General features: G+C 40.4%; 1 protein-coding gene across 2 annotated transcripts in view; it reads right to left on the reverse strand.

Moving 5' to 3' along the window:
- The window catches only part of zbtb16a (zinc finger and BTB domain containing 16a), a 136623-nt gene extending 135380 nt beyond the window's left edge, over positions 1-1243 (reverse strand). The window contains exon 1 of one of the 2 annotated variants that reach the window (XM_026182526.2): positions 1110-1243. The gene's annotated coding sequence lies outside the window, so the exon portion shown is untranslated. Of the gene's footprint in view, positions 1-383; positions 509-1109 lie in introns of those variants that run through there. The other variant, XM_080307300.1, reaches the window with a different exon arrangement.
- Between the last annotated feature and the right edge of the window lie 11377 nt (positions 1244-12620).

Raw genomic sequence — 12620 nt, forward strand, 5'->3', positions numbered from 1 at the left:
ACGAGCCAGCCACAACAAGAATAAACAGCGTTCAATATTCCAGACCATGAGCCACACTGACAGACACAAACGCGGAGAGATCAAAATGGTACGGGGAGGGGGGGCAATCAGATACCGGTGCCTGCTAAAAAAGTACACGCGACACAGACGGCAGGCAAGGGTCTCCGATTTGAGCCAGCTCTCATTTGATCAACGCACAGGTGGACTTTGAGGCATGATGAACACTGTAGCGCTACCTTGTAACAGTGAAGGAGAAAGAAGGGGGGTTTGGTCTCGGGAAAGCTGCCTAAGGGATAAAGAGGAAAAAAAGAGTGAAAGGGGAAGAGAGAGATCAGACACACTCGATAACAAATCAATTTGCCATCTGTTACCAGTTCCCCCACCTCACAGTGTGCTGCGCGTGCTACGGCGAGCCGATTATTGGTAACCAATCAAACATTTAGCTGGCTGTCAATCAATGGCAGTGCGCCTGTACAGTGACTGGATTTACGGTTGTTTCGTGTGTAAAAACCAGTGTCTCTAGTCCCCCATCATGATGTCATCACGGCTAAATAAGCCACGCTGGTGCGTCTGGAGACACAAGGACAAGCATGAGTGTCGCCGTCCTTAAAAAAAAAAATATGGGCAAAATTTCCACCAAAACAAGCTAACGCGATTTCAAAGTCACACGCAGCGAGGCGTCATATGTTGTCTGGCTCCCCGTGAAACAGCCAGACCTCACGTCCTCTGACTGCGATCTCCAGAATACTAACGAGCCCGAGAAGAAGAAGGGGGGGTTACGTCAACCTTAACATCTCTACACTGAGCTACAGTGCGTTAATGCAAACTTCAACACCTTGCAGCGCAATCAGGTAAACACTTGTTTTCATCCAGAACTCCGGTGCGCAAGTCCAACTCGCATGCCAAAGTCGCGTTTGCAGTCAACTTCAGCGTGAGGTTGAATGGGGACACGCATAAAAAAGCCGATCCTCAGCACTATAAACACATCAAAACATCCATATGGTGAATGAAAGTACGCGAAGAAAACAGTACTAGATACATGCAGAGTAGCGGGTCTGGCACTTGTCGCCGGGAAACTGCAGCTGCATTTAGCCCGGATTGGTACTCACCTAAGTTGCACGTTTTGATTCCGGATAGTGCAGGGGGATTGGGGCTACAGCATAGTAAGGCAGTTCGCAGTACCCGCTCTCAGAACATGCTCTAACTCCTTTCTTCTCTCGCCTTAGCAAATCAACACGGCGCTGACGTCAACGCAGCCAGACGAGAAGCAGGCAGGCGGGCAGCCGGCGCTGCGCTCCAGTCCATACAAACACTGAGAAAGTGAGACACCTAGGGGGCTGTCTCATGTCAAACGCCTGTGTTACAGTATGGCAGTGAAAGGTGAGCGACACTGCCCTCTCTCCAGCTTCCTGAACGCACACATAGCCTGCGGTTGTTCTTTAACTCGAGCCAGGAGCTGACTTATGGGTTCGGCGTTACAGGAGGGAAACTCAAGAAGAGGGGCTCATAAAAAAAACCCTCTAATATTTTCACTCCATTCATATCGGTTCAAAAATTGGTGTAGCAGAGGGACAGGTATGACTTAGTGCAAAGGAGCGATGAAGCTGTGTAGCTGTGCTGTCTGGCACATAATTAGCGTACCCAAAAAACAAATGGAGAAATTATTCAATTAAAAAAAGGCTCTCTTTCTATCTTCTTAAAAAGTAACATCGTGTTCCATGACTTGATGTCCTACAATCAGAAAGCAAAACACATTATAATTTCATTATTTGTGTTCCTGGCAATGATGTAGTTTCACATCGATATTCTGTGATATTAGTGCTTCCAGCTTCCTATCCTATCCTCCCACTTCTATCATTTTACGAACTACGCATTAAATTATTATTATTTTAAATCCTAAATTCAAACCGCTACACCACTATTGCTGTCATTAACAGATTTTACAGTGGAATATTCAAGAAACTAGGGGGATTTTTAGGTCAGTGCAAAATTATAATACTCGCGATTTAACTGTGTAATGGCTAGAATAAAGTTTATAACCATCCAAAGTAAATGATGGATTGAAAAATGGGTATACCTAAATCAGAATCTAATACCTTTAACCACAACATGGTTCAAATGTTAAAAAAGGGTTAATAGACATGGAAGTGTCAGTCACTGCCAACAAAACTCTGAATGAGCTCACAATTCAGTGTGATTAAATATATCCAAGATCTGCATCTGATTTCACTGATTTCATAGAAGTAATTTTCATTCGCTTGAGTCTTAGGTCCCTCGTTTTAAAATACTGACAACAGGAAGGAAGGAAACTACTGGAGAAACAAAGCTACGCATGCAGCTGTGGGCCAACTAATTTCTTGTTTTATAAAAATCCATCCAAATGATCAGTGCAGTGAATGACTTTCAGCCAAATGGTTTTGTAGTGCATTACCAGCCCTGGATTGTTTTTATCCTCCTCTTTTTTTTCCATTGACCTATAACAAGCGATGCAATGGGCAGCTCACCTCATAATTGTTTGGCTTGATAAAACTCTCTATTGTAAAAGCATAATTTGGCTCTTTTCTGGATATAAATTTGATAGATGGTTTTGCCCTAATGATGATCACTGTCTAGTGGCGATCCTTTACCCTCGGTTTTATGTCACTATATTTTCATTTTTGCTGTTACGTTGCCTTTAAGTGCTTCTTGAGAGCTCTTACTTTCCTAAAGTCACAAATAAAAATTGCCCGTAACTCAGAAGGAAGTTGAGAGAATGGACATGATGTGTACATAAATCCTTATCCAAGTTATCCATTTGTGCAAACATTTATGTTCCCCAGCTCCTGCTTTGTTTTCTCTTTTATTGTTAAGCAAACTTTTTATCTACTGCTTTAAGAGGGTTAAAGATTACAAGCAACAAATGAAATATTTCACCATCATGGCACATAAATCTATACAGATATATGTAATCTGTGTGATTCCAAAATAACTGTAATTGTTATTTTGAATGGCAAACATTTATTATCAGCTATTCTGTTAACAAAGTGCATAAATATAATGCCTTGGGGGTTAAATGAGTTGACATTTATATATATCTGTTCAGTGGTTAAGGAATGCATATTGTTTGAGGTAGAATGGAATATTTTTACCAGTAAAAGTCCAGCAGTTTAAAATCCTACAAAACTGAACCTTTGCAAAGTGGTGCAGTTTAAAGAAGAACCATTTACAACACAACGGCTGTAAGGCCAAAAAAGCTGGGAGGGCCAAATCATCCAGCGTGATGAGTTCGAACACCTTCGCACCTCAGGCTCACATCAACACTCAACTGACTGAAGCTGATAAAATTGAAGCAATGGACGAGTCAGGTCAGAGTAGACTTTCTCAGGGAGACCGTGTCTGCAACAGATCACTCGGCATGCTCTATCAGTCAGTGTCTGACAGCAGCCTTATGGTTTCCAGAGGAAAGAAAAAGATAATCATTAATATTTACAAAAATGACAAAAGATGCCTCATAGCCAAGGCATAAAAACTGATCAAGAGTGTTCTTTAGTTTTTTTTAATAGATGATACATTTGACTAAAATGTCTTTGGACTGTCATTCAGAGCCACCAGCAACAGACAAGCATTTCAGTTCTGCATGACAGTCTTGGGTAACATAGAAACTTTATTCCTGTTCAAACTCCCAGACAGCTGATGACTTTTGCTTTGTATTGCTCAACCAGTTTTTTTTTTTTTTTTCTAATTTCTGTTTTTCTCTCATGAGTTTTGTTTCCTACTCACATAAATGACTCAGTACCTGTGACAGTCACCCTCACGGATCAGCCGCTGGACTGTAAAAACACCAGGATGCTTTAATAAACCGCCTGTCAGAAATCTTTTAGTAGCGACTGGCCAGGTGGTCAGTAAAGGTCACGGCAATCGTAGATTTAAATGTCAGACTGAAAAATAAGCGGGCTCAATTGGAATTAGTAATCGCTATCATTTTCTCAGGCAAAGAAAGCAAACACTTCCTCGGCAGTATTTGTTACAATGTCAAGCTTTCTCTTCGTGCTTATTGAAATGATTTTAAAAACAGCAACAAGTCGAGGTTCTTGCACCAGGTTGTAAGCAGGCCCGCGGTTTATAGCCATTTCAAAATGGGAAGCATAGGTTCGGAGGCTTTCAGGGAAATCTCATTTCCTTTAAAATACAGTGGTGCTCTGGGAATTTTTAGATTCATCCGGGCACGGATCACAGAGTGCTTCATTACCTCTGAGCTGCGTGCTGTGCAGGCTTACCCAGGGATAAAGAAAAAGGCACTCCCTTAATCTGGCAATAATCCACCATTTTACTGAGGGGAAGGAAGATGTGGGCTAAATTATAAAAACCAGATCATCACTACACTTTAAAAAAAATACCAAGAGTTGGAAAAAGATGGGCTGCCTGGAGGAAGTTTTGGTTCCGAATGGGATCATTAAATGTCACTGAGTTAATAGGAGCTCCGGTGTGATTCAGTGGCAGGTTATCTGGGCTGCACAGGTTTCCATTGCATTCCCACAGATATATACTGCAGCTCACTCTACCGTTGTTTTCTTTGCTAAAAGAAGGTGATCAGTAATAATGAAAATCCTTATGTAGTGCTTTTCAATAAAAATAAATGCATGTGCACAGCTAATATACAAATATGGTATGCTTTTTGGAAATATCAAAGGATGGTGCACAGTTCTGTGCAACTCCACATCAGCAAATAAAGGAGGCGAGGAGATCCAGGATTAATATAATCATGAGTAAGAGTAATAGTTTTTGTATATATGCACATTTACAGAGAGATTTACAGAGCACAGTGAAATAAAATGAGAAAAGTAACCAGTTAAAACAGCAAAAACAGACAAATGGAAATAAAATAACAAATACAAGCAGTATTACTCATTTTTTCAGTACACTAAGGCTAAGATTGTTTTTCTGTGAAGGCTCCACACTTTCATTTTAAGTGGCACCATGCTGCAGATCTCCTGTGAGTTTGTGGTGTCCGTTTCCTACACTGTAGTCTGCTTGGACAAAAGCCTGATGACGGACGAAACCAAAACATTTCAGGAAGGCTGGGTCAGTCGCTGGGGTGGAGCTGGACAATCTCCAGTCTGCACAGAGAAAGATGTCAGAAGTCCTCTCCATCATGGACAACCTCTCCCACACTTCACACGCTGTTCTGGCCAGCCAGAGAAGTGTGTTCACCCCCAGAGTTATAATGACTAAACACTTTGGCCATCCACACATTTCATCCTCTTGCTGCTGAATTAAATTGTAATTTTTTTTTTTACATTCATTTTCAATTATTAAAACTTATTACTAAATTTTACAACTTCACAATCTTAAGCGACTGCAGTTTCCCCCTGGGGATGATTAAAGTTCTCCTGAATCCGATTGGCTAATTATCAGTTTTCTTGTTCAAAACCATACTCAGGAATGTGATCAGGCCCATAATCTTGAAAATAATTAGAGCAATCCGATCCAAATTAAAAACAAAATATGTCACAGATTCAGGGGAAACTCAGAAAACAAGTCAGACTGGGCACGTGCAGTTTATTAAGAGAAAGACGTCCTTACAAACCACAGGACGAGAGGCGGTCAAAGTCTGATATTTTTTAATTTGTCTGTGCCACAGAGCTTTGCAGTTCCCCAAAATAAATTAAATATTATGTCTATATATTGAATATTAAAAAATAATGGAGCCATGTTGTTGCTGGGAAACATGGCATTATTTTGCCTCATTACCATGACCACAGATTGTGAAATTCATTTCAGGTCAATCACACTTAAACTGTTGTACTCGTGTAAATACCCACCAAGACATCATATCCGTGCTATTAAACCACTAAAAGTAAACAACATTTTTACTGCTATCTGGACAGCATTTCCTAAAACCTACAGCTTACTAAACTCATATCAAAATTAAGCTGTGCGACCCATTTTTCAAGGCCTTCGTCTTCAGTATTAGTGTTTGGTTGGGTCTCACCAAATCAGCTTTTTAGACCCCCAGACAGATATAAGGTCAAAAGTTATTTTCAGGGTAATGGTGGTAGCCATTTGAACATTTTGGTATCATATTATAACGCATGCTGACTGTTAGAATAACCTAACATAATAATGTTTGATGATCTTCGGCGTGTATTTGCTCAGCCAAAGTTTTTTATGACTGCATTATTTAAACTGTAGCTGTACTGTGTCAATCTTACAGTTTCTTAGTAGTTATTTACTCTCCTACCTTCTAACGAACACAAAGTTTTAGGCTTCGATTCAGACTAAATTCTCAAGCATAGACAGAGGTGACAGGAAAACCTGGTTAATGGTTCTGTCACGAAGGAAAATATTTCAGGTTAAGATCTTTGAGGCTCTGCTGACCAGAAACCCCCCATTGTCTGTATCCTGTGTAGCCACGGCGCTTGGAGGTGATGTGTGTGCGCGCCTGTGTATGAGTGTCTGTGGGTGGGGGGTGTGTGTATAGGCCCCACACAGTGGACCTTTGTGAAACTCTGCCCATGCAGCCAAACTGAATGGACTCTTTTTACACTTGTGTAAACCTGGGGGCGTCTCCGGCACTGAGGCCACACCTCTCTGACCCCTGACCCTCACCTCTGGCCTTGCTGGATTTGGTCAGGAGGTACTTTTTTTGGTTGCCATGTGCTTATGGTGAAAGCCAAAAATCTTTCACTGTGGATTTTAGTTTGATCCCACAGACACACAATCTCCTGCAGACTGTAGTTCAAGCATTTTATACTAATATGACAACATTTGTGTAACCAAAATAACTTTTTTTCATAAAACACAAAATCCAAGGAAAGTAACTATTAGAACAGAAATAACAAATGTAAGCGAATTAGAGCAAAAGTGAAAAGCATGAATCTAAAGTAGTTCACTCGTCCAAAACGAGTGCACTTCATTTTTCTGACCCCTGAATGACCAGCTCTTCTCTGTTTACCAAGTTACAGGTTTGTCCACTTCCACAGACAGAATGCTCGAACCTGCAACAGGTTAATGGGTGAAATGGCTATGTTGACCTAGGTGTTTTATTTACCAAGTGCCTGTTTACTTCTCCATTCCAAGCCTTCAGCTGCACCCTCAGAGGACAAACTACAGCGCTTAAGAGAATCCCCCGGATCAATACTTCTCTTTTCTTGAATGGCAAAAGAATGGCAGCCCCACAAACAGGACTTGTTTGGTCAGTTTCAGGTGAGGAGCCCCTTGATCTAAGACTCTGCAATCATTTCTTAACCAACCATTGACAGACCATTGGCTGTGTTGAAAGGATGGTTATTACAAAGGCGATAAGGTTGCTAGTGAAAAGGCAATAAATTATCATCTGTAGATAACATTTTTCCGTTGTAAAACAGAATGCACTTTTCACCTCAAAAAGCCGTTAAAAAAATCAAATAATTCATACTGGTTCTGTGTTCACTGGCTAAACATCAAATCTGATAAAATATTAAATGTATTATCTCTCACATAGCTACGGGGGGAAAACCCACCCAACTTTTTTAAATCAAATTTACAAAATAGTATTTATTTGTACTCCTTCATGTATTAGAACACTTCTGTAGCACTAGCTATCAAAAAAGAGCACTTAAGAAAACTGATGAGTCTGCGTTTTGTCTCATGATTATTCACTGATATAACTTTTGTGCTTATAGTAAATGTATGGTGTCAGATTATTCCAATGTCCTGTGCGCATATTTGACGTATTGCCATGCGTGGGGGCAGAAAAAACAAACAGAAAATGAAAAACGAGCAGCACAAAATCCAAAATGCAAGCAATCAAAGCGAACAACGCTAACTTCGGTGAAACAAGTGGCTTTATCCTTGCAGTGAGACTTTGGGTCATTTATAGCATCTACCCTAAAATAATGGATGTGCCCTTGTGATGTCGGTGTGTGATGTCTAGCTAAGTTATTGAAGAAATTTATGACCCGGCATCGCGAGCGGCCATACTGCTGAAGAAAACAAAAAACCGTTGGTATGTCTATGTGTGACAAACTGTCACTGCGGCCCTGCTATTTTTCAGGGGAAGGCAGCATTACTGTGATGATTCATTGTATTTTCAAACACGAGTGCAAATTATTCAGAACAAAACAACAAAATTAGAACAACAAAAAGAACAAAAGCATTTTTTAAAGGAGAAGGAAAGGCAGACAGCAGAGAAAACCTCTTTTATCTTGAAGCTTTATGTATTTCTCCGACTCTGATATCTGCGAGCGCAGCGTCTACTCATCGCTTTTTCACCATATTATTTTTAAGCTAAATGAACACTGATAAGGCTAATTGTAAGCGAAATAAGGAGATCACCCCAGGTATTGTTTAGAGATCCGTTTTATATAATCCTTCCTATTCAGTTTCTTTTTGAATTCTAGAATTTAAATTCTGCAACAAAGCTTTGAGATCTGGATCTATTTTGGTTTAGACAGGTGATACACAGAAAAAAAAGAAAAGGTGGGCAGACAAACACAAAACCCCACATGGACTTTGGTGGGGTAATTTTCTCATTAATAATTAACATATTTGAACCCATTTAAACTCTTCGCCAATGTCAGCTGATCCCCGGTTGAAGAAATCACAGCAGAAAAGTGGTGATCTGAGAGGAGAGAGCCCGACTCACAGTCTGACAGGAGATCAATTCCCTCTCATGCCTTAGGTAGTCCTTATGCATTGTACAGTGAGAGTGGATGAGGCAGACATTGACCAAATAAATCAGAGGGATTTTCACTGTATGTTGAATGCATTCTTTCTTCAGGGAAATCCCATTCCAGAACCACATTGGTTCAAGCCTGTGGGAAGCACATGGACATGTGGTCTTTGCACTTTTTATAAACCCTTAAAGATATAAGATTGATACATTAAATAAATAGGAAATAAGCACTTCTGGCTAATCAGGGATACCTTTTATGTTAATCTACTTCTTGGATTGAATCTGTACTTTGTCCACGATCTTTCTACTTGACTTGATGCCACTTGTTTCCCATAACTTCTATCAAATAATACACATCATGTCACTGTCTAAAAGTAGCATAAACAGTCCAGTGTTCCATACAACTTCAATCTGTTGACTTTATTTTCAAAACTAAAAAAAGTTTAGTTTAGTTTTGTGTTTACTGAACATTTTCTTTGTTTACTGGGGCAGCGCTTATACTTTTTTTTTTAGGTAATTGCTGTTTCTACTGTCTGAGTACAATGTTGTGTATGTATGTGAGCTAACACACACTGTGTGCAGATGTGCTTTTGTGAATTTAAATAGATTAATTTTTTCCCCATATTTTTTTATAAACTCGATGCCATTGAATTCATACTCTTTTGTATTATGACATCCCTAAATAGCAAAGTAGGGGCTTCTTTTTTCATTTTTCCATTAAATGGAGTTTATTAAGCCCGATAACAGACGAGACCTTTGTGAGAGGTCTGGCAGAAAGCCTTTGGTTTACTTTCACCGTTTGTCTCAAATGGATCGGGCTTTGTGCCTCAGCTAGCTTGCTATTTCATATATTTTTGTTACCGGTTTGTCAAACCATGCCTGGTGAAATGCCTGCCTTGGAAATGAAACCTGAGCTAAGAGGTTTCAGACAACTTTCCATTTGTGCATTTTTCAAGCACTTGAGGAGATACAGCTGGGGAGTGAGAAGAAAAAGAAGGGCGTATGATGCATTAAAGGCTTAGGCAGCCAGAAATTGAATGTTACAAGTTTGTGGGCTGTGCATTATTCATCAGGGCACTGAAAAACCTGGACAATCTTGACAAACTAATTCAATAAATGTCTTTATGATCAATATGCTGCATACATAGACATCACTGGGCAAGAAGTCGCATTTAAAAACAATTTTAAAAAAAGTATTTCATGAATAAATCAAGCAAAGTAACGCTGCCCAGTAACCTGTACAGAACAGCCTCTTCTGTATTTTGTTAAGACACCCTGAACTGTGCTCTCTTCTGCACTTTCAGCTGCTCTGTTGGTAAAGTGGTGCTAATGTCGAATATTATAACGATCCCACTCAAAGTAATGCTGATGCATGGGATCTCCTTATTGTTCCTTTGCATAAGAAGGACTCATTTGTTGCTTTTTGATGGATCATTTGAGTTGAGGGAGCATGTGGAATTAGGCGATTGTTGGATTGAATGCATTTGGTGCATGTAAATTTGAAGTGGTAGTGAACATTTTCAGTGACTTCCCTGTCTTATACTTACTGCACTCTTGTTTTTATGACTGTCTTTTGGATACTGTACATGCTATCAAAAACATCTTGACATCTAAACAGCCTTTCTTTGAGACTTTATACAGAGATGTAACCTACATATGCTCAGTTTTCTTTTGAGCCTGAAACACCAACATATGTTTGCTGTATTCACAGACGCTGCAACCGTACACTCAGGGTATTTGTTAAATACTTGACAATAGAACGAAGACCTACAAACACACACGCACATGCACACCTCAATTTCTTCCCGGTGTCACTGTGTGAATTTGTTTGTCTACCTGTGTTCAATTGCCCTCGGTTTGATTCTCTCCATCCTTTTTTGATGCGCTGCTTAATAGCCCCTTTCCTTTCAGAGGAGATTGCATGGACATCTTGGAAGGGCCAAAAAGCCCACAGATAGACTAGTTTAGCGCCTAGTCCGTGTACTTAAATTAATCTCACATCACTGTAATGAGTAAGAGAAGAACTCAATAGTGAAATGGTGGGTGAAGAAATAAATGCAGAAGGACAGGCAGTAAGGAGAAAAGAGACAGGCTAAAGAGTGAGACAAAATGAAGGAGATTAAAGCACAGGTTCAGTGATTGGTAGATCCGGTGTAGTGCTTAATAGCATACAGTAAAGTTTCTACTTCATCCAGAAATGCGATGCACAGTAATCCGTGAGGTGCAGTTAGAGTAGTGGATATACACCTGCGCTGGTAAAAGAAGCAGCAGGGGAACAAAACAATTATACCTATCAGCAAACGAAATAAAAATAAAAGAATAAGGGAAACACAGAGTCAGCTTTCTCTGTTATTTCTTTTTTTTTCTAGTTTTGGTTTTGGTTAGTGCCCTTGGCATTTCCTGGCAGCGTGAAGCAGCTCATTCAGGTTGCGCAGCCCATCCAGCTCTTCCAGCATGGTACATCCATATTTGCTGTTGCAAGAATGTTTGCTGTGCCTCCCAACACAATCTCAAGAGTGTGGAAGAGATACCAGGAGATGGGATAGGGCCATTGTAGGGCATCAGCCCAACAGTGGGAATGACATTTAGCCCTATGTGTATGGAGGAACAGGAGGAGCACTGCAGGAGGAGCACTACAAAATGACCTCCAGAGGGGTACTCATGTATATTTCTGATCAAACTGTCATAGTCAGGCTCTATGGGAGTGGCATGAGGGTGGTACCTGTGTTCACAGACTAGCATCATGCATCTAGATTGCCATTTGCCAGACAACATCAGAGCTAGCAGGCCCACCATTGGCATTCTGTTGTCTTCACAGATGAGAGCAGGTTCATTCCGAGCACATGTGACAGATGTGAAAGAGTCTGGAGACATCATGGTGACTGATATGCTGCCTGCAGTACCGTCCAGCATGACCGGTTTGGCAGTGGGGCAGTGGTGATCTGTGGAGGCAGATCCTGGGAGGGTCTCTACGTGCTCGCCAATAGTAACCCGACAGCTGTTGGGTACTGAGATAAAATCTTCAGGCCCATTGTCAGACCTTATGCTGGTGCCATGAGCCCTGGGTTCCTCCTGTGCTGGACAATGCTTGGCCTCGTGTGGCTAAAGTGTCCTGGATGATGAGGGCATTGATACCACTGGCTGGCCCTCACATTCCTCAAAGACTTGAATCCAATTTACAGCCTCAGGGACTTTATGTATTGCTGCCAAATAACACCACAGACTGTCCAGGAACCCTGATCCAGGTCTGGAAGGAGATCCCCCAGGAAACCATCCACTGTCTCATCAGGAGAATGACCAGATGTTGGGAGTACATATGGGCAAATGGGGGCCATACATACTAATGAGCCAGATTATGAAGCAAGTTGGATTAGACTGTAACTTTTATCTTTGACTTTTAACATCATTTTGAATCCAACCCTCAAAACAGGGATTAGTTTAGTTTCCAGTCACTGTTGCACAAAGCAATCAATGTTAACAAAGTTTTTCAACTTTAATGTTTTGTTCATAAATATCCGATGTGTGGCTGAAGTGTTTACATAAATATTACAATTACTATTTATGATTTAAATGTATTGTGTCATAAGACTCACACAAGCCACTGATAAGTACTATGAGGCAACATGACTACGGGAATTAAGTTTGAATCGAGTAAACATTATGATGCATGAAAAAACATGAACGGCTGCTGCTCTAATGAGTGAATCATATCATGAGATCTAGAAGTTTTACATAAATGTAAAACAATTATTATAATTTGGAAAATCTACATATCTGTTTTAAATTTAGGATAAAAGAAAAACGATAAAGCACCTTTTTGTTAGTCTGTTGTACCTCCTAAAGGAAAATAAGGTTCTTTTTCATTAGTTGGTGGGCAGCTAGGGGGGGAAAGGGGGGATTTTAGCCAAGGAGTGCAATACCCAGTGTAAGAGATTTTAGAAAATAATAAAAAATATATACAATTAAAACATGCAGAGGGCCTTAA

This window comes from Astatotilapia calliptera, chromosome 10 (assembly GCF_964374335.1).
Source record: "Astatotilapia calliptera chromosome 10, fAstCal68.1, whole genome shotgun sequence".
NCBI classification, from domain to species: domain Eukaryota; kingdom Metazoa; phylum Chordata; class Actinopteri; order Cichliformes; family Cichlidae; genus Astatotilapia; species Astatotilapia calliptera.